This window comes from Haemaphysalis longicornis, unplaced genomic scaffold, assembly GCF_048455015.1.
Source record: "Haemaphysalis longicornis isolate Haplotype H1 unplaced genomic scaffold, Haemaphysalis longicornis Haplotype H1 scaffold_6, whole genome shotgun sequence".
Taxonomy (NCBI): domain Eukaryota; kingdom Metazoa; phylum Arthropoda; class Arachnida; order Ixodida; family Ixodidae; genus Haemaphysalis; species Haemaphysalis longicornis.
The window spans coordinates 211,741,329-211,764,360 of record NW_027526407.1 but is presented as its reverse complement, the minus strand read 5'-3'; the positions used below and the strand labels follow the sequence as shown (position 1 = coordinate 211,764,360).

Sequence of the window (23,032 nt, the reverse complement as noted above, 5' to 3'; positions counted from 1 at the left end):
CCTGCTTCTACTCATTCAATGTATTGAAAGGCTACATAATTTGAACTCAGTCATTCAGATGATTCATACTTCTCACTTGTCCACATTGGAAAATATCTGCTGTTTTCGCACCACCAGATAAAAATTTGGGTCCATTTATCATTATGAAAGTAGTAAAACCTAGTATTCAAAAAAGAAATGATTTGCGGGTGGTAAACGCACATTACAAATCAAGAAAATGCTTAGTGTAGATCAACTGTCTGAACCATAATTAGTATTCAGGGGAGACCGTATTCAAAGTTTGGCCATTTTTAAAACATTCATTTTTGACGTCACTTCATAGGTTGAAAATGACCAGTCATGTCATACCGGCACCTGCTTGCTGGTTTTGGATCAGCAGTAGTCTACCAATAAACTAGTTGTGGACTTTTCACCTCTGCTCTGTCTATTTTGTGTAGTTCAAGTGTAAAAGTGTTTAAAAATGTGATTCACATCCATGCCCAACCATAACGTGCATTGTCTCCTTGCCTGGAGTCGTATAAATCAGAACTTCTGGTCATTCAAACATACTCTCCAGGTCCCCTCAAGTTGTAAATAATGTGAGTAGACTGTACGTGCAAGGCAGAACCGACAAGTAGAGCATTTTTTTTTCCATGAGCAAAAGTTAAGGAAACTGAGCAGCTGCATTTGTTAGTTACCTTCAACAGTAGCCTCATCGGCTATTCGCAGCACGGGCTTGGTATTAAACTGCAATGTGCAAGTCCCCTACATCTTTTTTAATGTGGTTATAGGGTACGTCTTCTTTTGGGGTGTTGCTGTAATTGTCAGCTGACAGCTGCAAGTGGGTTGCTTGTAAATAGCTACATGCGTGCGTGTATTCCCCTGAACTTCTTCCAGTCGCATCTCTAGGATGTATCTTCTGTGTACTTCTGTGTACATCATCTTCCATTAATGTGACTGTGCTTAATGCACTCTGCATGCAACTATTGCTTGGAAATTTCTGAGTTTTAGACATCTTTTCGTTTTTTATAGCATCCCCGATAAACCACACCGGTGCTCACCTGGACGCACTGGTGCATCTTTTTATCCTCAACAAATCGCACCAATGTGCACCATCTGTCCACTATAAACCGGGGTGCATCGCTGTGGGGCAATTTTTGGTTGTCCCGTCCTGCACCGAGAGAGGCGACGGAGTGCCAGGGTGCAATCCCAACAGGCATCGCAAACAACGTTGGCAAAGTGGCCTCGTCCACCGTCTGCTGCACTGACAGTGAATCAGCGCACTTGTGTGAAGGCGGAATCAGCTGTATATTGCTGACACGGATGAGTTGCTTATGAATTCATCAGACAATGATGCAATGTATTCAGTATGGGATGCTAATAACAGCCAGAGATTGCAAATGAGCACGCCAACATACTGTACCATGTAGGAACTTTTTGTACTGCAAGGAAGGCTGCAGTAAAAGTAATTTTGCAGCTTTGCATGTTTTGTTCGATTGAATTATCACGAACAGTAACTGTAGTGCCTTGACCATGAATGGCCCACATGCTTTGCCGTAGCGGAAGGGGGGAACGTGTAATAACAGGCACTCACGTTCTGGCTCGCAGAAAGAAGACGAGAAGCAGCTTGTAGGCAGCTGTTCAGTAGAAGAGTGGAATTACCTTGTTGCATATGAGTGAGGGATATAAGTTGTATGTATATATCATTGTTAGCTGTTGTCATCTGGCGTCATTTTACATTTTTTTACAAATGCTTTTATGAGTTGCTCTAACAGCCCTAGAGCTGGTGCTAGGGTAGAACCAGTCAGTTTGTTTTCGATCACTGCTCAGTGCCGGTGCACACCATCATGGGGTACTGTTCACCGCGCTGGTTCTAGGGGCAACCCCGGTGCATGTTGATGCTATTAGTCAACATTTGTGTTTTGAGTCATCTACTTTCTCAGTCAGTTACCCCTCTCCTCACCTTACCACACTTGGAAGCACACCGGTACCCACCCTAAGGCATGACACATTACGTGTGCTGGCACTTGGACAATTTCGTCGACCATCCAGTGAACCATTCTGAAACCTTAAACATACTCGGAGACATACACATATATCCCTCGCGCGCCCAGACGAGGGCCTACGTCATCTTCAGGGTTACCGTTGCTCGGCACGGGCCCCTGCTTTTCGAGCGCCTGTTGACCTGCTGGACGGCTCAAAGTTGTTGGTCTTGGTCGTGGCTCTTCGCAGCTGCCTGAAGCCGCGGCAGATCGTTCTTGATCTTGCTTCCTCTGGGTATGTGATGCAGTCCCACAAGATGTGCCTGTGGTCTGCTGGCTCCCTCTGACAGACCTTGCACTGGTCGGTCAGGTATGCCTCGGGGTACATGCGATGCATCAGTCCTGGGCTCGTTAGCGATCTGGTCTGGAGCTGTCTCGGTAGTACTGCCTCCGCTCGACTGAGCCTTGGGTGTGGGGATGGGAGAGTCGTGCGAGCCATGCGGTAGGCCTTCGTGATGTCATTGTAGTTCGTTATGTGGTCCTTGGCTTCGAACCACGTCGGACGGTCAGTCGCCGGGGCGCGGTTTGTTAGCACTCACGCCATTGCGTGTGCCATCTCCTTGTGCGTTGCAATTTGACACATTCGCCACGTGCGCCGGGAACCACTTTATCCGCACTTTTCTGTCTTGCAGTTTGGCCGCTTGCAATACGCGCTCGGCCTCCCTGCAGATTTGGCCTTTGGTGACGTTTCGCACTGCCCGTCTCCAGTCACTCAGCACCGTGTGGCAGTCTGTGTTGGCGATGGCCACCTCCCCACTTGTTCTGCTCCGGTGCTTATCACGCTCGTTGCCACCCTCAAAGCACCGGTCGAGACCTCGATGACGACTGTCGCGAAGGCGTTCGTGTCGCAGCCATCTGTGGTAGGCTGCAATGTACGTGATGTGGCTGATGATGAAGGATTTTACGAGACTGATTAGGCTCTCCTCTTTCATGCCTGCCTTGGGGACGAGACTCGTTTGAGAAGTCGCATCGCGTTGGCCGCTTTTGCTGTGAGACGGGCAATGGTTACGCCGTTTCTTCCGTGCTTTTTTATGACCATGCCTAGGATCCTGACTTTGTTGACCTCTGGGATCATGTTGCCGGATTTGGTCATGATTCGGATCTTTCATATTTATTGCCTGGCCTTGCCTCTGCTGTTGGCGGGTGGGAGTATTAGGAGCTCCGATTTGCTCGGCTAACATCTCAGTACGATACCTTCCAGCTGGTGTTCTATCGCATCGACAACGGCTTGCAGCGCGCCCTGCGCAGTGTTCCCTGTGAAATATTTGACTGCATACCACAGCATACGGTGGCATATCCAACAACGTATAATAAGAGGCTGGACGTAGACGTTTGGGTTCTGAGTATTCACACCGCCATTTCAAGATATGTTTTGGCTCATACCACAACAAGCACGGTTGTTCATTGCTAGCCTTTAATGCTTTTCGTTGATGACAAACTGAATTGACGATACAGATGTCTTAGAGGACAAGCTTTAAGCAGACAGGACTTTTTTTAATGAGGCCACTTGTTTTTGCTTTTTCTATATTGCAAGCGTGCCTAGGTTTTTCGTACAGGGCTCTTGCTGTGATGGTGGTCAATATTGTTACAGGGAGCATATATAGTCATGGTCACATAGTCAATAATGTCACGGAGCATAATGGTGGGCAATACCACTATGCTCCGTGACAATATACTTGTCTATTTATTATTTTCCATGTTGTCAAATGGTTCCTGGTAACATCAGTAGATTACCTCGTGTATCTTCCATTTCAATTTCGTTATTATAACTAAGCAGTAATTGCTTCAGTCACGGCAGTAGAAGGCACTGCACGTTGTTTGGACCACACTTCTTCATATAGTTGCTAAATGCAACAACGGTATTGTTAAAAGTAGCTGCTTGTTTGGGGGCTGCAGCTAAGTAATTATTTGTTAGGCGGCGTGTGAATCAGGTGCAGCACAAGTCCCACCGCAACAAATTGGCAGAAAGCCAGAAACAAAAGCAAGAACTGTGGCAATTGCGGCTGCCCTTGTTGGAGTTGAACCAACGAGAATCTCACCTCCGTAATAGCGGAGGGCGACTTTGGTGGCCTTTGTAACATCCCCACACATCTCGCAGGATATCACAGGTCTGCACTGCTGTCAGCGGTCGTCTTGCACAACGAGTTTGCTGCGCTTGACGTGCCAGAAGTGACATCGCTTGTAATAATAATTAGCATGATGCGGCTTGTCTGTAAGATGGGTGCGTGACAAACAAGCGTTATCAAAGCCAGCGACGCATATTCCATTTAAAACGTGGCTTTCATGGCTTGCAGAGAAGAAGTCGGAGATGATCTGCGAAAGCTTTTCTTGAGTACATACGGTAGTTTTCGCGAAATCACTTGTAGCACAGTATATTTGGCCTCGGGTGCAAGATCGGTGCGTGACAAACAAGCGTGATAATTGCCATAATTTCTCAAATGCGGGCGAAACTAAACACAAGCGACAACAATCACTGAGGACGAAAGTAACTGTATAAACTTCTCGCTTAAAAAGCGCGTTCTGCGCGGTAGCTCAGTGGTTAAACGCTCGACTATCACCGTATCGCCTTGAGCGCCTGTGGTTCGAAGCCCCGCAATGCAATTCTCTTTTTTTTTTGCACTGGGTGTTTTATTATTTCTCCCCCCTTCTTTTACAACAGCAAGCGCTTGCCATCCCCTACCTGATCCCAGAGTGGAAAAGTTCTCTCCCTCAAAAAACTACCATGAACTAATTAAACAAAGAAAGTCAAGTTTTTTATTTCCATCAGCACAAATTTCTCAGGGTAATTTCACGCGTATTCCCTTTTGCATCTAAAAATCTCAAATGTGATATTTAAACTTATTATATCTGTTAAAAACAGAACGATTATTACCAATATCAGCGTACAAACATGACTTTCGTTGAAAAGAGAGCTGTTATTACTGCAGTCTGGCAACTACCTCTCACTTTGTCTATGTTTGTTTGTATGTATGTTAGCTGCCTGGTGCTGGGGCTCGTTTTGTTCAGTTTTATAGTTAGATTTCTCGTTTATGTTAAGTCATCTTTATAGAATTTTCAGAAGGCTATGTCTGCTCTTCCGACACACGCGCGTGTTGGACACGCGGGGCCGGGTAGAACGCAGGTGTTACGATCATCGCCGTCTGCTTCACGCGTCAGTGATGGATAACGTTGCATCCGAACCAAGTGTGCCGTTCGCAAGCTGGAGACTGCAGTAAAGAAGGATTTTGCGTTGGAAACGTCGTTTGTAGTACGGTAAGTACTACGCGTTTTTTGCAATGAGTACTTGTTTGGAAGTTATGTTTGTTATTTGTGGATCAGAGTTCACTAGACCCTGACCCGCCGCCGTGGCTCACTGGCTAAAGCGTTGCGCTGCTGAGCACGAGGTAGCGGGTTCGATTCTGGCCGCGGCAGCCGCTTTTCTGATGGAGGTGAAAAGCAAAAAACGCCCGTGTGTACGAGATTTCGGCGCACGTTAAAGATCCCCAGGCGGTCAAAATTAATCCGGAGCTCTCCACACGGCGCGCCTCATCGCCTGCGTTGCGTCGGCGCGTGAAACCCTACCATCACAGTTCACTAGACCCCCACCTCATTTGCTCTGAAGGCTTAGGTGAGCCTGCTGGATTTACCGGTTCAGTTACCGCGACAGTCAGCATCAAATCATGCTGAAGCTGGACCTTAACTACGATAATGGCGCTGTAGTACAGGTCTACACTTTATTTGACATCACGCGATGCTTTTTAACACCGGGGCATGTGTGTGTAGCCTGTCCATCCAGGATTGACCGCGGATGCGGATCGAAGTCTAAATTTAGCGTGGGCTGCGCAACGCCGTGGCCACTACACCCGAATGGACAGCCACGTTAGATTAAAATAATAACTTGGACAGGAGGTGCCCCAGAAATATTTGCGAAAAAGCTACACTTGATTCCGTCGGAAGTAGCTTGCGGGGAGTGTGGGGTTTGTTTTTAGAGGCACCTGTATCGTTGTAAACTAGTGCAGAAAGTTAAGCGAGTTTGCAAGGTACCATTATCCGAAAACCGCGGGTCACACAGAAACTAACAAGGAATACTGTAGGCGCTCACTCAACTCAAGATTTATTGTTAATTATTAATCGAACTTAAGAAGACAAGGAATGCAATGGAGGAGCATCTACCAGCACACCCCAGCCCCTAACGAAGGCTAGTGATACCGATGGATGGACTGCGTGTGTCAGGTGGGCTCGTGCACTATTGGGTGAATAAGGCCCACCTAGTGAATGCTGTCAGCTATGAAGTGCTCAAATTTTGGCTGTGTAAAGAAAAAATAATACTAACTGATGCCCAAGCACTTCCTGCTGTGACACGCTGGCTTCACTCAACAGTGCACGAGTTCAGCGCAGCTGTTTCTCTACAATTGCAGTGTGCTTCTTGGTGGGTCGTTCATAACGCGCTACCCAGTACGGATCCTTCAATGCGGCAGTGTGCGTAGCTGGAGCCAACGGTTTGACAGATATGTGAGCACGAAGGAACCGCTTATGTGTCAAGCAATCGTCAAGTGCTGCATCGAAGTTGCTCACCACAGGATTTCGTGGAATGCAAAATTTTGTCAGCAGTTCCGCATATTCGAAAAGACACTTAACCCTTTCACTGCCATGGTTTTCTTATCATCATCATCATCATCATCATCATCACCAGCCTATCTACGCCCACTGCAGGGCAAAGGCCTCTCCCATTATTCTCCAATTACCTCGGTCCTGTGCCAACTGTGACCAATTTATCCCCGCAAACTTCTTGATCTCATCTGCCCATCTAACTTTCTGCCGCCCCCTGCAGCGCTTGCCTTCTCTAGGGATCCACTCTGTTACCCTTAATGACCAGCGGTTATCTTGTCTTCGCATTACATGCCCTGCCCACGTCCATTTCTTCTTCTTAATTTCTACTAATACGTCTTTAACACCAGTTTGCTCCCTGACCCACTCCGCTCTCTTCTTGTCCCTTAATGTTACACCTATCATTTTCCGCTTTGCCGGCTGAGCCGTTCTCAATTTAAGTTGAACCCTCTTAGTGAGCCTCCAAGTCTCTGCCCCGTAGGTGAGTACCGGTAAGATGCAGCTGTCATACACTTCCTTCTTCAGCGACAATGGTAGGCTGCTATTCATTATCTGAGAATGTCTGCTATATGCACCCCACCCCATTCTGATCCTTCTAATTATCTCTGCCTCGTGGTTGGGATCTGGGGTCACAACTTGGCCTCAGTAGATATATTCGCTTACCACTTCCACTGCCTCGCCACCTATCTCAAACTGCTGTGCTGTCCCGAGGTTATTGATCATTACTTTAGTTTTCTGCATATTAATTTTCAGGCCCACGGTTCTACTCTGTTCGCCCAGTGCGGAAAGCATGCTTTGCAATTCGTCCCCCGAGTTACTTAGCAAGGCCACGTCATCAGCAAATCTGAGGTTACTGAGGTATTCTCCATTAACCCTTACTCCCACCTGTTCCCAATCCAACGTTCTGAATACTTCTTGCAAGCATGCTGTGACTAACATAGGAGAGATTGTGTCTCCTTGTCTGACACCCTTCCTTATAGGTATTTTACAGCTCTCCCTATGGAGGATGATGGTAGCTGTAGACCCATTATAGATATCCTCTAGTATTCTTACATAATGCTCATCTACCCCGTGGTTCCGTAATGCCTGAATGACTGCTAGGGTTTCGACCGAGTCAAATGCTTTCTCATAATCTATGAAGGCTATATACAGGGTGTCCCAGCTATCATGCACCAAGATTTTAAAAAAGAGTGAAGTCGTAACTCGAAGAAAACCTAGTGCATAATGTTTGCAGTACTGTGAAGAAGCGGAGAGTATTTTTTTCGTTAATGAGGCTTAATTAACTCATTGTAATTAATTATCTAACTCGAGAAATACTGTCCTAATCACTAAAGTGTCAATGAGGCACTTGTAGGTAACAAAGAGGGGCATCTAACTGCGGTATTTTCAGCGATGAACTAATTGCGTACTCATTTATTCTGACTGAAAAAGGAAACCCGCGAAATATAAAAAATACCACGTGACGGCGCCTCCGCGCACACCGTAAAGCAACGCCCTCAAACAGGCTGCCTCTGAGTTAGCCAGAATGAAATAGAAAAAAGAAACACAGAAGAAATCGCAACCGAGTTTGTTCCTTATCTGCACACGCGTCCCGCGAATCTTGCTGCTGCTGCTCCTTCCGTGCATGCTATTATCAAGGTGATGCGCTGTCTCTTCGGGCGGGTAACACGCGAAGCAGTTGCTTTCAATCAGCTTTGTTTGGGGACGCTGCTTTACAATGCGCGCGTAAGCGTCGTCACGTGGTATTTTTCATATTTCGCGGGTTTCCTTTATCAGTCAGAATAAATGAGTACGCAATTAGTTCGTCGCTGAAAATAGCGCAGTTAGATGCCCCTCGTGGTTACCTACAAGTGCCCCATTGACACTTTAGTGATTAGGACAGTATTTCTCGAGTTAGATAAATAATTATAATTAATTAATTAAGTCTCATTAACGAAAAAATTACTCTCCGCTTCTTCACAGTACTGCAAACATTATGCACTAGGTTTTCTTCCAGTTACGCCATTTCTCTTGTTTTAAATCTTGGTGCATGATAGCTGGGACACCCTAGGGGTTCAGTATACTCAGCGCACTTCTCTATCACCTGATTGATCGTGTGAATATGGTCCTTTACGGAACCTTTACGGAACCCTGCTTGTTCGTTAGGTTGACTGAAATCTAAGGTTGCAGAGATTCGGTTAGCGATTACCTTGGTAAATACCTTGTAGACGACTGACAGTAAGCTGATCGGCCTGTAATTTTTCAAGTCCTTCATGTCGCCTTTCTTATGGATTAGGATGATGTTCGCGTTCTTCCAAGATTCCGGTACCATTGCGGTCATTAGGCATTGCGTATACATGTTTGCCAGTTTTTCAAGTACAATTTCTCCGCCATCCTTCAAGAGGTCTGCTGTTATCTGATCCTCACCAGGTGCTTTGCCCCCTTTCATTTCTTTCAAAGCTTTCCTTACTTCTTCGGTCGTTACTGGTGGGATGTCTATCTCCTCTGAACTACTGTCTCGTTCGGCATTATCCTGGATGTCCCGGCTACTGTACAGATCCCTGTAGAACTCCTCAGCCACTGTGACTATTTTATCCCTATTTGTGATGACATTGCCTTGCTTATCCTTAACTGCATACATCTGATTTTTCCCCACGCCAAGACGTCTCTTCGCTGCTTTCAGGCTACCTCCGTTCTTTACAGCGTATTCGATCCTCTCCATATTATACTTCCGTATGTCAGCTGTCTTACGCTTATTGATTAACTTCGAGAGCTCGGCTAGTTCTATTCTGTCAGCTGCGGTAGAGATTCTCATGGTATGCCGTTTCCTGATTAGATCTTTCGTCTCCTGAGAAAGTTTACCAGTATCCTGTCTAGCCATAGTGTCTAGCCTACTTCCACTGCACACTCCGTGATAATGCGTGTAAGGTTGTCGCTGGCTTCCTGTGTCGTAAGCTCGGCTTCCTCGTTAGGGGCGGAATATCGGTTCTGCAGCGCGATCCTGAATTCTACTTTACGTCTTAGTGTTAGCTCATTTATCGGCTTCTTTCGTACTAGCTTGTTGCGGTCCCTCCTCAAATCTAGCCTAATTCGAGATCTTACTTACCATACGGTGGTCACTACACCTTGCCCTTCCGAGCACATCCACATCCTGCACGACGCCAGGGTTATCGCATAATATGAAGTCTATTTCATTTTTGTGCTCCCCATTCGGGCTCCTCCAGGTCCACTTCCGACTCTCCCGTTTACAGAAGAAGGTATTCATTATGCGTAGGTTATTCCGTTCTGCAAACTCAACTAGTAGGTCCCCCCTGCTATTTCTACAGCCCAGACCATAGTTCCCAACTGCCTTGTCTCCAGCCTGATTCTTGCCTACTTTAGCATTGAAGTCCCCCATAACTACGGTATACTGCGTTTTTACTTTAGCCATTGCCGATTCCACATCTTCATAGTAGCGTTCCACTGCTTGGTTGTCGTGGCTGGATGTGGGCGCGTAGCCCTGCACCACCTTGAGCTTGTACCTCTTATTGAGCCTAATTACAAGACCTGCTGCCCTTTTGTTAATGCTATAGTATTCGTCTATGTTGCCAGCTATGCTTTTATTGACTAGAAATCCCACTCCCAGTTCTCTTCTGTCGTCTAGACCACTAAGGACGTGTCCATTTTTCAGCACCGTAAAGGCTTCGCCTCCCCTCCTAACCTCGCTAAGCCCTATTACATCCCATCCCATTTAATGCCCTCTAATTCCTCGAACAACACCTCGAGACTTGCTTCGCTAGATAAGGTTCGCGCGTTAAACGTTGCCAGGTTCAGATTCCATTGGCGGCCTGTCCGGATCCAGGGATTCTTAGCACCCTCTCTGCTGTGTCACAAGTCTGACCGCCGCCGTGGTCAGTTGCTTCGCAGCCGCTGGGGACTGAGGGCCGAGGGTTAATTGGCGTATTCATGGGAGGTTGTGGCCGTTACTACACCAGGGTGGCCAGTCCTGCTCTGGTGAGGGAGTGCATTGCTGGCAATGGTCGCCGGGGTCAGGCCGCACCCCAAGCCCCTTTGTGCAATTCCATCAATACGCGGATTTTTTTTTTAAATCCGGTTGGAATTGTCCGGCACCGGGATTCGAACCACGGTCCTTCTGCACGTGAGGCGGGTGTTCTACCTCTACGCCATCGCTGCATCTACACCTTATATATCGCTGCATCTACACCTTATATTTCTTATACCTGGTCAATTATGAGAAATTTTACAGTAATGCAGTATGATTCTTTGCAAAACGTGAACAATCTATTCAAGGTTGCACTCAACCAGTTACGGAATAATTACCTGTTAATTAGGATGTCAAGATATTTGGAAAACTTTTTAGTGTAATGTTTGAAATAATGCACCACACTAAGCGGCAGCTGGCAGCTGACACACAGATAGCAAGGCTCCCTTTGGTGTTTTGGTCGTACCTGACTCGCCATGGCCAGTGCGGCCATGCCACTGAGATAAGACAAAGTAATATCCGTGCTACACGAGCGTTTCGAAGGCCTTTGAGTCGAATGTCATTTGACTCAAATGACACCTTTGAGCTGCTACACAACGTTTTTCAGTCATTTGGTTAAAATGGCATTTCAGTCAAAGGAGCACAACAACTACATTTGAGAGTCTCAAAAGCCTTTGAAACACGAACGGTCGTACCCTCGGTCTCAGTTTCTGCAAGCCGTAATAACAAAACCAATTATTTACGAGTAAAACTTGGGTGTTTGAAGTGCGAGATCTTCACAATTTTTCACTTGTTTTCGTTCATTGTCACCCGCTCTACCATTACGAGGTAACTTAGTACTCTCAATACCAGAAGTACGAAAAAAGACAAAAACTGGCTGCATTGTGCATGCTTTGTGCGTGCTTGTAGATTGCTATAAATGTAATTACGAATAATTGCTTTTTTGCCCATTTTAACTCTAAAATTAAATTTTCGCCAGTGAGACATGGCAACAGTGGCGACACCAAAACATGGCGGGCAAACGCGGAAACTTTCAACTGCCTTTGAGAATGGTCGTGTAGATCGACAGAACTCCTTCCAGTTCGAATGACATTTGAAATTTTGAAGGTCATTCGACTGAAATGTCCTTCAAAACGCTCGTGTAGTACAGGTATAACCCGGGTGAAGAAACATGCGATGCAGTTGTTGTCTGAACTTTACCTGACACGGTTTAAGCATTTCTGTGGCATATCAATGGATGGCACGACACACCCACAATATTTTTTAAACGAGTTGTCTAGAAGTGGCAGGGAGTTAGGTAAAGAGGCAACGCAGGTACACGGGTGTACGTGTGGGTTTGCCCTAATTATCTTGGGAGTGGCAGTGAAAGGGTTAGTAGGGTGTCCGTTGCTAGTTATTGCGAGCGTGTGAATAGAGTTTTTACTCACCACTTGTGCTAGCTCAATCATTAGTATACAAAACCGCATCTTTTAGCTCAAGTTAAAAACACCTCATGGTATCAATAAATCCATAGCACTCTGCAGTACATCTTACTGCCCATGTTTATAGCTTCTGTGCACTAGCCCCAAATTTGACTTCAAAACCACAGCACTTTGACTGGACTGCAGAATATTACATCACATGAACGCTGAGAAGACTGTCAGGCTGCATCGTCTGAGATGGCGCATGCCTTTTGTAAAGCTTATGCAGTGCATATTTGCGTACTTTCACATCTCCATGCCTGTCTTTTTCCTCGGTTTCAGTGATCACCCTGCGAAATAACCTCGACTGCTGCAATGTGCCACATCAAAACACACCATGTTGGGCTTGTAACCAGGTGCGTACAATTGAGGACCGTTGAATACATGTTAAAGTGCATCAAAACAGATAACTGGGTGAGTTGGTTTAAATTCATGTTCACTGGCACAAAAAGTCAGATTAAAAGACGGAGGTAAACACAAACAGGCCGCCAATCACGACTGGGATTTACTTTAAAAAGAACAAACATATGTACACATTCTCGGCGCATGTCAGGGGCGGATCCAGGGGACTTTGGGGGGGGGGTAGGCACAACCAAACGCCGTGATTCGTTCTCACTTGCTCAGGAGGTGCTTGTTGATCAACATATTTCAGACAACCGTGTGACATGTTTAAAAAAGGTTCCCTTCTCGCTGGTGCACTCAGCTATTTGAAGGGAAAAATTGTTTGTGGGGAGAAAGTGATTAGCATGGAGTGGTTGCATTAGTTACAACAAATGAGGGGTGCTTTGCTCGCCGTGGATGGTAATGGTCCACACTGCAGCCTAAAAAATTACACGTGCCGAAAGATCACTTCCGAGGGGAGTGAAAGGTGGTGGGGTAGAGTAGCTAGTGGCTTTGGGGTGGGCGGTTGGGTGGGCGATTGCCCCTCCTGCCCACCCTTGGATCTGCCACTGGCGCATGTCACACATTGATGCTACGAATTGCACCACATATTCTTATCTAAATGCACTACTTCTTGCTGTGATAGTCTTACAGATGGCTGGATGATGCATTTGTCACTTCGTTTTCTGATTGTGTGGTCTTCAAGTATTTCCTTGGCTCTTTGATCTCTATGTTTATGCAAGCAAGTGGTAGTGCCAAACTTTGCCGTGTATTTATAGTCATCACAATAAGCGGCCAGGTGTGAAAGGCTGTCTTTGTTATTGATGGCACGCTCGTGTTCCTTTTGTCTTACATTCACACATCTTCCCATTTGACCTACATAGCTTACTCGACCAACAATACAATATCAAAAACCACCCTTGGCTGGGACTGATGGCGCGTTTGAGGGGTGATGGTTATCAAAAATGCGCACTCACGCTAGCCTGCCAAAAAAATGGCCAGATAGGTGAAAGCAGGTGCATGAACATTCAGCTTGCATCAGGAAAAAGAAAAGAATTGGGAATACGTGTTAATTCCGAATGCACACAAGCTTTCACACAAGCTGAAGAATGTGGCGACAAGATATGGGTAAGTGTGGTGTTTGAGGCACCAAAGAAGTTGAGAGGCATATTGCAGCCATCAAAAAGAAAGCTCAAACAATGGGCGCAACACGAAGCGAAGGCGGTGGCATAAAACCTCAGTCCCAGCATATTAGATAGGCCATGGGGTGGTTTATGATATTGAATTATCGGTTCAGTGAGCTATCTAAAACAAATGGGAAGATGCATCAATGTAAGACCAAAGGAACACGAACAGACTGTAGTGACGTGCACCTCATTTTCTAGCAGCGCCACTTTCATCATCTGCATCATCCCACGATCATCGTAAGTGGGGCTTTCCCGGGCTGCGTGGGCAGTCCTACGCGCCACAGAACACATCGAACGTCGACTCAGCATCTGGGCGGCCCCTCGTGCTGGCCGGGCCTACGCGACCTAAATAAATGTGGGAAGCCCCATCCGCTTCACGCCTGCTTCCTACAAAGTGGTGACCCGGACTTTCCGCGCCTGTGACCCGGCCAGCGGCACACCGACATGGCGACATGGGGAAACCCGCCCATACCGGAGTTCGAGCCGCGCAACCTCCGAGGTTGGTTTATCAAGCTTGAGGCTACGTTCTCGCGGAACTACGTCACAATACAGCCGTTCAAGCACTCCATCCTTTGGGAGACGCTTCCGCTCGAGCTCCGCTGCGTCCTCGCCCTACCACCGCCCAGCAAAACCCCCTACGACGACCTTCGCGCTGCCGTGCTCGCGCACTATGGCCTCACGGACGAGCTCTTTCGGCCTGCAGGAGATGAGGTACCGGCACGGTCCGCTCACGCTTCGCCGCCGCCTGCAGCACACGAGGTACCCGCACGGCTCGCGCATACTACGCCGCCACACACGGTACCCTCCGTGCAACCCAGCACAGCGATGTTCGCTCCCACCGACGCCGACACCTTGGTCTCCGTCTCCAGCGTGGCAGCTGCACCTTTACTGACGGGACCGGCCGACGACGACACAGTGGACGCTAACCAACCACAGCCTGCCTTGTGTGCTCCGACCACATCCCGAGAAGGCACCCCTCTGTCGACGAGCGGCAGCCGACGTCATTGAAGACGCTCACTGGCCGCAACCGCCCTCCATTCCACCTCCTTCCATGGCAAGGACAGTATTAGCAAATTTTGCTTCTCCTCGAGCGACGTTGAGACAGAGGCATTCCCAACAGCGCCGTTTACAGAAGTCAGGACTATCGCAAGGGCGTCCTGCCAGGCAAGACATCCTCTGCGCCTACTCGAAGCTGCGAAAGTCCTGTGTCGCGCACACTGATAACGTCATCCCGTGCCAGTTCCTCTGGTCCTGACACTCGGATCAAGGACGATGTCATCGGTACACCTGCAGTCCCTGCGTCCATGGCGGCCCTCAGCACACCTAGGTGCATCGAGAACACCGCAGTCTCGGCTGAATGGACTGCACTATGGTGTGAAGCAAGTACCAGTTTTTGCCATGCCCAGCTTCCTCAGCATCTCAACACATGTGCAGAAGACACCCTTTTGGACGGCTCGAGAGTTCAATTGACAAACAACCCGGTGCTCCAGCTTCGGCGCCACAGGCTTCGTAGGCAGCGGTGCAAGCACTGCTTTCGTGGCTACTTTTCCACGTCGGCACTCCGACGACGTCCAACAGCGATCAGTAAGCGCCGACCTCGTCACTATGCACAGCGCACACGATCATCATCTGCGTCATCCCACGAGCATCATCAGCGGGGCTTGCCCGGGCTGCGTGGGCAGTGCCACGCACCACAGGACATATCGAACGTCGACTCAGCAGCTGGGCGGCCCCTCGTGCTTACCGGGCCTACGCGACCTAAATAAATGTGGGAAGCCGCATCCGCTTCACGCCTGCTTCCTACAAGACAATCACGAACAAAGGCAACGTCTTACAGTTGGCAACCTATTTTGATGAGTGTAAATGCACCGCAAAATTTGGCGCTACCACTTGCTTGCAAACATAAAGATGAAAAACCGGGGAAATACTTGAAATGCACAATCAGAAAACAAGGCAACAAATGCGCCGTCCAGCCGTCTATAGCACTCTCACAGAGAGACGTAGTGTATTTAGGTAAGGACATGTGATGCAATTCATAGTATCAATGTGTGACATGCACGAAGAGTGTGTATATATGTTTCTTCTTTTCAAAATAAATTGTAGTTGTGAGTGGCACCCTGTTTGTGCTTACATCCGTCTTTTTTTCTGTTTTTTTTTGTGCTTAGTGAACATGGTTGTTTAAAGGAGGGCTGCATTTTGTGATGTCATGAATGCAGATTGGACGAGACTTCTTTAAGGACGTGTGGTGTTCCAACATTCCTTAAATGAGTGCTAATAGGATGCTTACTTCAAAAATGCCACTGTAGGTGTTAATGTACCACATGCAGCTGTATGCCACGTGCTCGTCGTGAGAAACCAGCTTCCTCACAATGACATGCACATTTAGTGAAAAGTGTGAACAGACCTCTCACATAAATCGTTTTCTATGTATATGTAGCCTGACTTGAATGAGAAGCCCTTTTCCAAATCGCATACCTTCAGTGTGCTATACATCTCTCCACAAATCTACAAGCTCTTGTTGCCTGCACTGCTGAACGGTGTATACACTGGGCTTTTACCATGAAATGGCACTACCTGCATGGCGGCTGCAACGCCATGAGTGCGGTTGCACTCTGCCGCACGGGCAGCACATTGCCCAATGCGAAACGTAATTTCTGGCGGGGTGTTGGCAAGAACGTTCGTGTGGACGGTGTGTTTTCTGCGTGATCCGTGGGTTCACGAATTCTCTGTCGTAAGGAGTAGCCAGCATTGTTTTGGCTTAGAAATTTCGGACTGCACTGTTCACGCCTCCTACAACTGCAGATGGTAAGCAGGCCGCACAACAAAAACAAGCGTGCCATTTTTTTTCCTCCTGTTTTCTTCCTGAATGTTAGAGCGGTGGTTGAGAACTTTGCGCAGCGAATGCAACCGTCAAATGGTTGGACAGACACAGCGGCGCAGATAACGCACCTGTTTCGTGCTATTTCGGTATCATTACGATGTGCTTCTTTCCTTATTTCTTGCCTTGCTTCAAACCGTAGCTCGAGTAAGGCAAATTTCTCTGTCCATGGCTGCAACGATATTTTATGTGATGACGGCGTGTAAGATGAGCCACCCAGGCATACTGCACGCATATTGAATAGGGAAGATGGTGAGGTGCTGTGGCGACAGTGTTCTGGTGCGTCGCACGCATGAACGTCCTCCAATAAAGCTGGGCTTTCATGCACAGGGTCTGGATGGGCACAATTGCGAGGTAACTACATGATAAAATTAGTTGCAGCAGTGACGACAGATTTTATGAATGAATTTCAAGTGTTTTCTTTTCGGTGTAGACGAAGCGGAAGTTATAAGCAGAACAAGATCATGGGACACGCTTTGACTACTTCAAAAACAGCACAGAGACAAGTAAAAAATAAAGAGCGCTCTAGTTTACCACTCCATACATCTTCGTCTCTGCGCTGTTTTTGAAGTATTCAAGCTGTGCACCCAGCGTCAAGCTGTAGTGTGTTACCTCTAAACACCCTTGGTCATTAGAAAAGAGGCAAATGCGACAAAAGGGTTAGATGCCCACAATTACCTGAGAAGCGGCATTGCACGCATGTAGGCGCGTTCACCTCAAAACACTGGCAGTAGCCTATGTTAAGGCTGCGTGCCCAGTTGGGTTCGTCTCACCCATGAAGTACACCGGCTACCTTGATTTATAAACATTTTAGCACTATGTAATGTTTCAAACATGTGACGAGGCGCGAGGTGAAAGCTTAGACACCCATCATCCTGGGGATCAGCTGAAATGAAACGGGTGCAACAGATTTGGGGCTAAATAACTTCTCTGCAAATTCGTCGAATGAAATCAGACCGTCTTCAAGCACCCCCCTAGTGTTCACTTCAAAGCAGAAAAAAAAATTTAAAAGAAACGGCTTGTTTGTTTTTGTTGTGCGGCCTGCTTAGAGTCTGCTGTTGTTGAAGGCGTGAACAGCGCAGCCTGGAATTTCTAAGTGTGAACAATGCTGGGTACTCTTACGACAAGGCATTTGCAAGCCCACGGATTAGCAGAAAAAAACACGGTCCACACGAACGTTATTGCCAACACCATGCTCCAAACCACATTTCATGTCGGGAAAGCGCTGCCCATGCTACAGAGTCCAACCACACTTATGGCGTCGGCACCGCCATGCAGGTAGCGCCGTTGCATGGTCGAAAGTCCAGTGCATACACCCTTCAGCAGTGCAAGCAACAAGAGCTTGTATGTTTGTGAAGAGATGTTTAGCGCAGTCAAGGTACGTGGTTTGGAAAACGGCTTTTTATTCAAGTGAGGCTACGTAACATAGAAAATGATTTATGTGAGCGGTCTGATTACACTTTTCACTAAATGTGCATGTCATTGTAAGTGAGGAATCTGGTTTCTCATGGCGAGCACATGGCATATAGCTGTATGTGGTACATTAACACTTACAGTGCCATTTTTTTAAGTAAGCAGCTAATTAGCTCTCATTTAAAGGAGGCATGAAGAGAAAATACAACTTCGTTTAATTTGAAAGAACGAGGATTCAGTATCTCACTCAGCTCCATTAGAGCCACAAAAGATGTTTTTTAACGAAAAAAAAGCAAGAAGTATTTAAAAACTTTCAAATTTTGCGCCACAGTGACGTGTTATGAGCAAGAATGACGTCATACGGGCCAACAATAAAACATAATTTTCAAGTGCGTTAACTGCACGTTAGCATTCAAGTGATGCGGTAAAATGGAACTAGAGGCCCCATTACAGACGTCCAGTCATGTGTCGTCGCGACAGGTCTCTTAGGCGGCCGCCAATCGCACAAACAAGGTTCCGTGACGTCATAGAAAAGTTGCGGGAAATTGGCTAGGGGGTCGCGACTGCTTCAAACGTTTTCTTCAATATCTCCGTTATTTGTTCGAAGATTGCGATGATATTGGTATCATTATTATCGGGACTAAGCAGTATTTCTAATAAACCCAACTTGTATTTTGTCTTCATGGCTCCTTTAAGCATAGCGCTCATTTATCTTTAAAACCAATCATTATGCCTGTGATATGCTTCAAACTCAATGCAGATGATGTACTGCATTTTGCGTCTGCTGTGGCGTTGTAATCATGGACCGGCGGTCTTTTTTAAGTGCGAATGCACTTCTTAAGCGACCCTGAATCACGCGTCCACCGCCGTCCGTCCGTCCGCATCACATACCCACTTAGGGCGATTGGCCAAGAAGAGTTCCTAATTTCTTAAGCACATACCCACTTAGGGCGATTGGCCAAGTAATCTGAATCACGCGTCCACCGCCGTCCGTCCGTCCGCACCACATACCCACTTAGGGCGATTGGCCAAGAATCGGGCGTGAGAAGGGCTAATGCACCCGCTTAAAGGAGTACTGACACGAAATTTCAAAGCTTAGATCCGCTCTAGCAATCAAGTACAACGACAACACAAATAGGTGTCTGTGCATGGCACATACCCACGTGGGGGATTGGCCAGGAATCGGGCTTGAGAAGGGCTAATGCACCCGCTTAAAGGAGTACTGACACGAAATTTCAAAGCTGAGATCCGCTCTAGCAATCAAGTACAACGACAACACAAATAGGTGTCTGTGAATAAATGCATCTTTCTTTCTTTGTAGTTGTGTGTGTGTGTGTGATCTCTCTTTTGCGAACATTACCGAACCGCGCAAATTCAACTCCTGCATTCGCACTTTCACATTCTTCCCCTCGGGGAAATGCGGGGAAATTTTTTCCACCTGCTGGCGCATTCAGGAGTGCTGGTAAAAGTTTTTCTAGGAAAGTAGTAAGCCTTCCCACTCAATCGGAATTCTGAAATAACATTTCGGTCAGATTGGAGAAAAAGCTACATGGCGACGGCCTTTGGATTGTGTGTTAGGTCATGACCAAAACGGCCACTCTGCCCATCCATGTGCTTGAAGTGTTGTCAAAAGGAAAGACAGTTTCGCCGTCGGGGATGAGCTCTCAGGCTTGCTGCGACAATTCTAAGAGTTTGTTGAACACGGCCCGGTGTACTTTGTTGGCGGTGCCCTAGTGGATAGGGTCATTGGCCAACATTGAGAGCAGGATGTTTTGTGTCCTCTTTGGTGGCCGCCAGAAGTTCTGCAGCTGGACACCCCTCTTTGATCTGGAAAAACACATCTTCATGTGCACCACACATTAAAATTGGTCTTATCAATGTAGTTGCACTACATTACCCTCATTTTGCAGTGATTCTGCGTACTCATGGCACAACAATGTAATCCTAGTTCGCTTGTTCCAAAGGGGCTGGGGAAAGTGCTCCAACTAACTCATTATTCCGGTAGCAAGGATAATTTCAGCAGTTTGTCTCAACTCGTCTTGGCGTAGCCAACTTCAGCGAATAGCTGTGGCAGTCTAGCAAGTGCTCAATGCTGGAGGAACTAATTTCAAGGCGTGGCATGGCTTTGCTGAGACCAGATTGAATCTGAGAAAGAGTGAAAGACGGGTAATTGTCAGCAATTTCAGTAACCGCTTGCACAACAGTCTCGTGGAAAGTTTTTGCTTAACCAACACGCGTTTTGTCAGTGTTGCAGTCTGTTGCTGCAATAAATAGCCATTTTGATGTTAATGCTGAGCACATCACTGAGATGTTTTAAGTCGCCATCGCACCAATACACGTCAACGATTCGGGCTGGATCGGCATTTGAAATGGAATTGTGCTTCTTCTGTTCACCAGGAGCTTTCTTGGTGTTCCATGAAAACGTGGCGTTTTTTATCCATTCTGTGAAAAATATCTTACGTGTAGAGCTTAACAGACAGTCACTACCTGCGAAGACCCGGAGAGCGTCTGTCAGTGTCTCGCGTCTAAATCGCCTGCTCACGTAACAATACACAGGGAAGTTCGTTTGGTAAAACACAATTCTTAAATGCCTTTGTTTTTGAATTTTGAATCAATGTTTTTTCACGGTGTTAGCTGTTGTTTTCTAATACTGGTCAAGAAAAACTGTCGGAACGTCAAGGCAAAGCTCCTTGAGTAGGAAGAGTCGCTGCACAATAAGGGCACGATAGTGACTGCAGCGATTCTTCCTACTCAAGGTGCTTTGCCTTGAATTTGAGGCTTGTTTCTCAACCACTATTACAAAACAGCCAACACTGCGAAAAAATGTTGATTCAGAACTAAATAACAAAGGCATTTTAGAATTGTGTTTTACCAAAGGAACTTCCCTGTGTAATGTTACGCGAGCAGATGATTTAGATGGCAGGCACCGACTGAAAGCTCTTCTGGTTGCCGCATGTTAGTGAATGTCTGTAATCTCTACGCATAAGATGTTTTATGGAGAATGGATTAAAAAATTGTTTTCGTGGAACACTGAAAAAGCTCCTGGTGGAGAGAACTACAACTCCGTTTCAAATTTCGACCCAGCCCGAATCCTTCACGTGTATTGGCGCGGTGGCGGCTTGAAGCTTTTCCCGAGATGCTTGGCATAAATGTCAAGACGGCTACATTTCTTGCAGCAACGAACCGCAGCACCGCCAAAAAGCGTTGTTGTTGAACAGATTTTCGATGAGGCTGTCATGCAAGTGCTGACTGAAATTGTGGACAACCACCCATATTTCATGCTTTCTCGGATGCGGTCTGCATTCAGCACTGGATTGACAGCCGTGGCAGTTCGCTGAAGTTGGTCACAGTGAAGCGCCGTGAGTATGCAGAATTGTTGCTGAAGGTGGGCACGATGGTGTAATGGGACTACATTAATGAGACCAATTTTAATGTGTGGTGCACATTAAGTTTTGTTTTGCCCGAGCGAAGAGGGGTACTCCAGCTGTAATACTTGTGACGGACACCGAAGAGAAAACAAACATCCTGCTCTTAATATTGGCCAGCAGCGTCATTCACTGGAGTATCGCCAACAAGGCACACTGGGCCGAATTTCTTGAAGAATCATTGCAGCGAGCCCGAGAACATGACCCCAATGGCAAAGCCGTCTTCACCTTTGACAATGCTCCAGCTTATTGACGGGCTGAAGAGGCGACTTTGGCCATGACCCAAGACAGAATTCAAAGACTGCCGCTGTATAGCCTTTTCTTCCATCCGACCGAAGTTTTTTCAAAATTAAAATTGAATGTGAAGGCTTACCTAGATGAACCTTGACAAGCACTCGTAAATGGTTCAGCAGGTGGGAGAAAATGCTGGTCCATGCTTGTGAATGCCACGGAAGGGGCAAAATGCAGCATATCAGCCACATTGAGTGTGCTGCGTATGAGAGGCATGATTTTTCGGTTGCTTGCGCTGCATTGAACATGTAGAATATGCAAGCACCGTCACTGTGTCACTTAAAATGACACTGGTTGCAATCATGAAATGGCACAGGACTGTTTGCTTATTCCTTGTTTGCCTAAATTAGGCTTGTTCAACGCAACATTTAAAAATCCTACTGTAATTTTGAACTCCCAGTTAGTGAGAAATTTCACCTAAGCAAGTCACAGTCATGAACACGTGATTCTACAAGACAATTATGAGTTGGTAAACTAAACTTTTTAATTTCGTCTTTGGAATGCTACCTGTGCTGTAGCAGGTGCTTTCTTTAGTAATATAAATGTTACATTGTACGTAACAGCCATGGGGTGTCATTCAAAGAGCTAAATATAATGGCAATATGTGAGTGTGGTGGTGCGTCTACCTTGTAGCTGCAGTGAAACTCTTTATACTTGGGTACAAGCTAAGAACAACGATAGCTCATGTGATGTATCACTCTGCCGAAGTGACAGATCCAGATGTCAACCTGCGCTCTTGAAAGGCAATTGGCTCATGCACGGCATCGTCTGCTTTGGCTGGGTGAGCTCCTGCAGCCCATTTTATGGCGATGAGCTCATGCTAGCACAGCTTCGAGTCTGGGTGGGAGCTTGCTAATACAGACTGTTGGCTGATGGGTATCGAAGGATTGTTGGTCAAGCGACATCATTGGCCAACAAACATGTTGGCAAACAAACAATGGCCACATTGGCCAAAAGACATCATTGGAGGTCATTGGCCAACAGCCTGTTGGCCAGTGGATATTAGGGTTAATGGGCCTTGCCATTTTTTAGGTCTTCAGCTGCACGCATTCTGAACAAATACCCTCGCAACATTCCATGTTAACAGTGAACCAGGGCACATAGCTTTCCATAATTGCATGCTTTGCACACCAGCTTCAGGCATTGCGCCATTTTTCTAAAACATTTGTTGTGGTGCTACCTACAGGCATAAATAGCAAGTAACCACTTGAATTTTTTTTACCTGCAGTATTTCTGAAAAGCTACATCTCATTTTTGCCTTGTTTTGTTTTTCTTTTTAGGTGCCAATGGGAACTTGAGGACAAAGGAAGACAAGGGACGTTCCTGGAGCAAGGTACATCGCAAACAGCAACAGCTCTACGCGGTTTATGGGCTCCTGTTTTCGGATCCTGCATAGTCGTGAAGACAGCCTTCAAGCAAGGGATCTTC

At 46.8% G+C, this 23,032-nt stretch overlaps 1 long non-coding RNA gene across 1 annotated transcript; it reads left to right on the top strand.

The window, feature by feature from the left end:
* Positions 1 to 5,109: 5,109 nt before the first annotated feature.
* On the top strand, positions 5,110 to 22,975 carry LOC144142196 (uncharacterized). The gene is made up of 3 exons (XR_013316883.1): positions 5,110 to 5,273; positions 12,312 to 12,385; positions 22,885 to 22,975. It is a non-coding gene; the product is annotated as an uncharacterized LOC144142196 (long non-coding RNA).
* Positions 22,976 to 23,032: the final 57 nt, after the last annotated feature.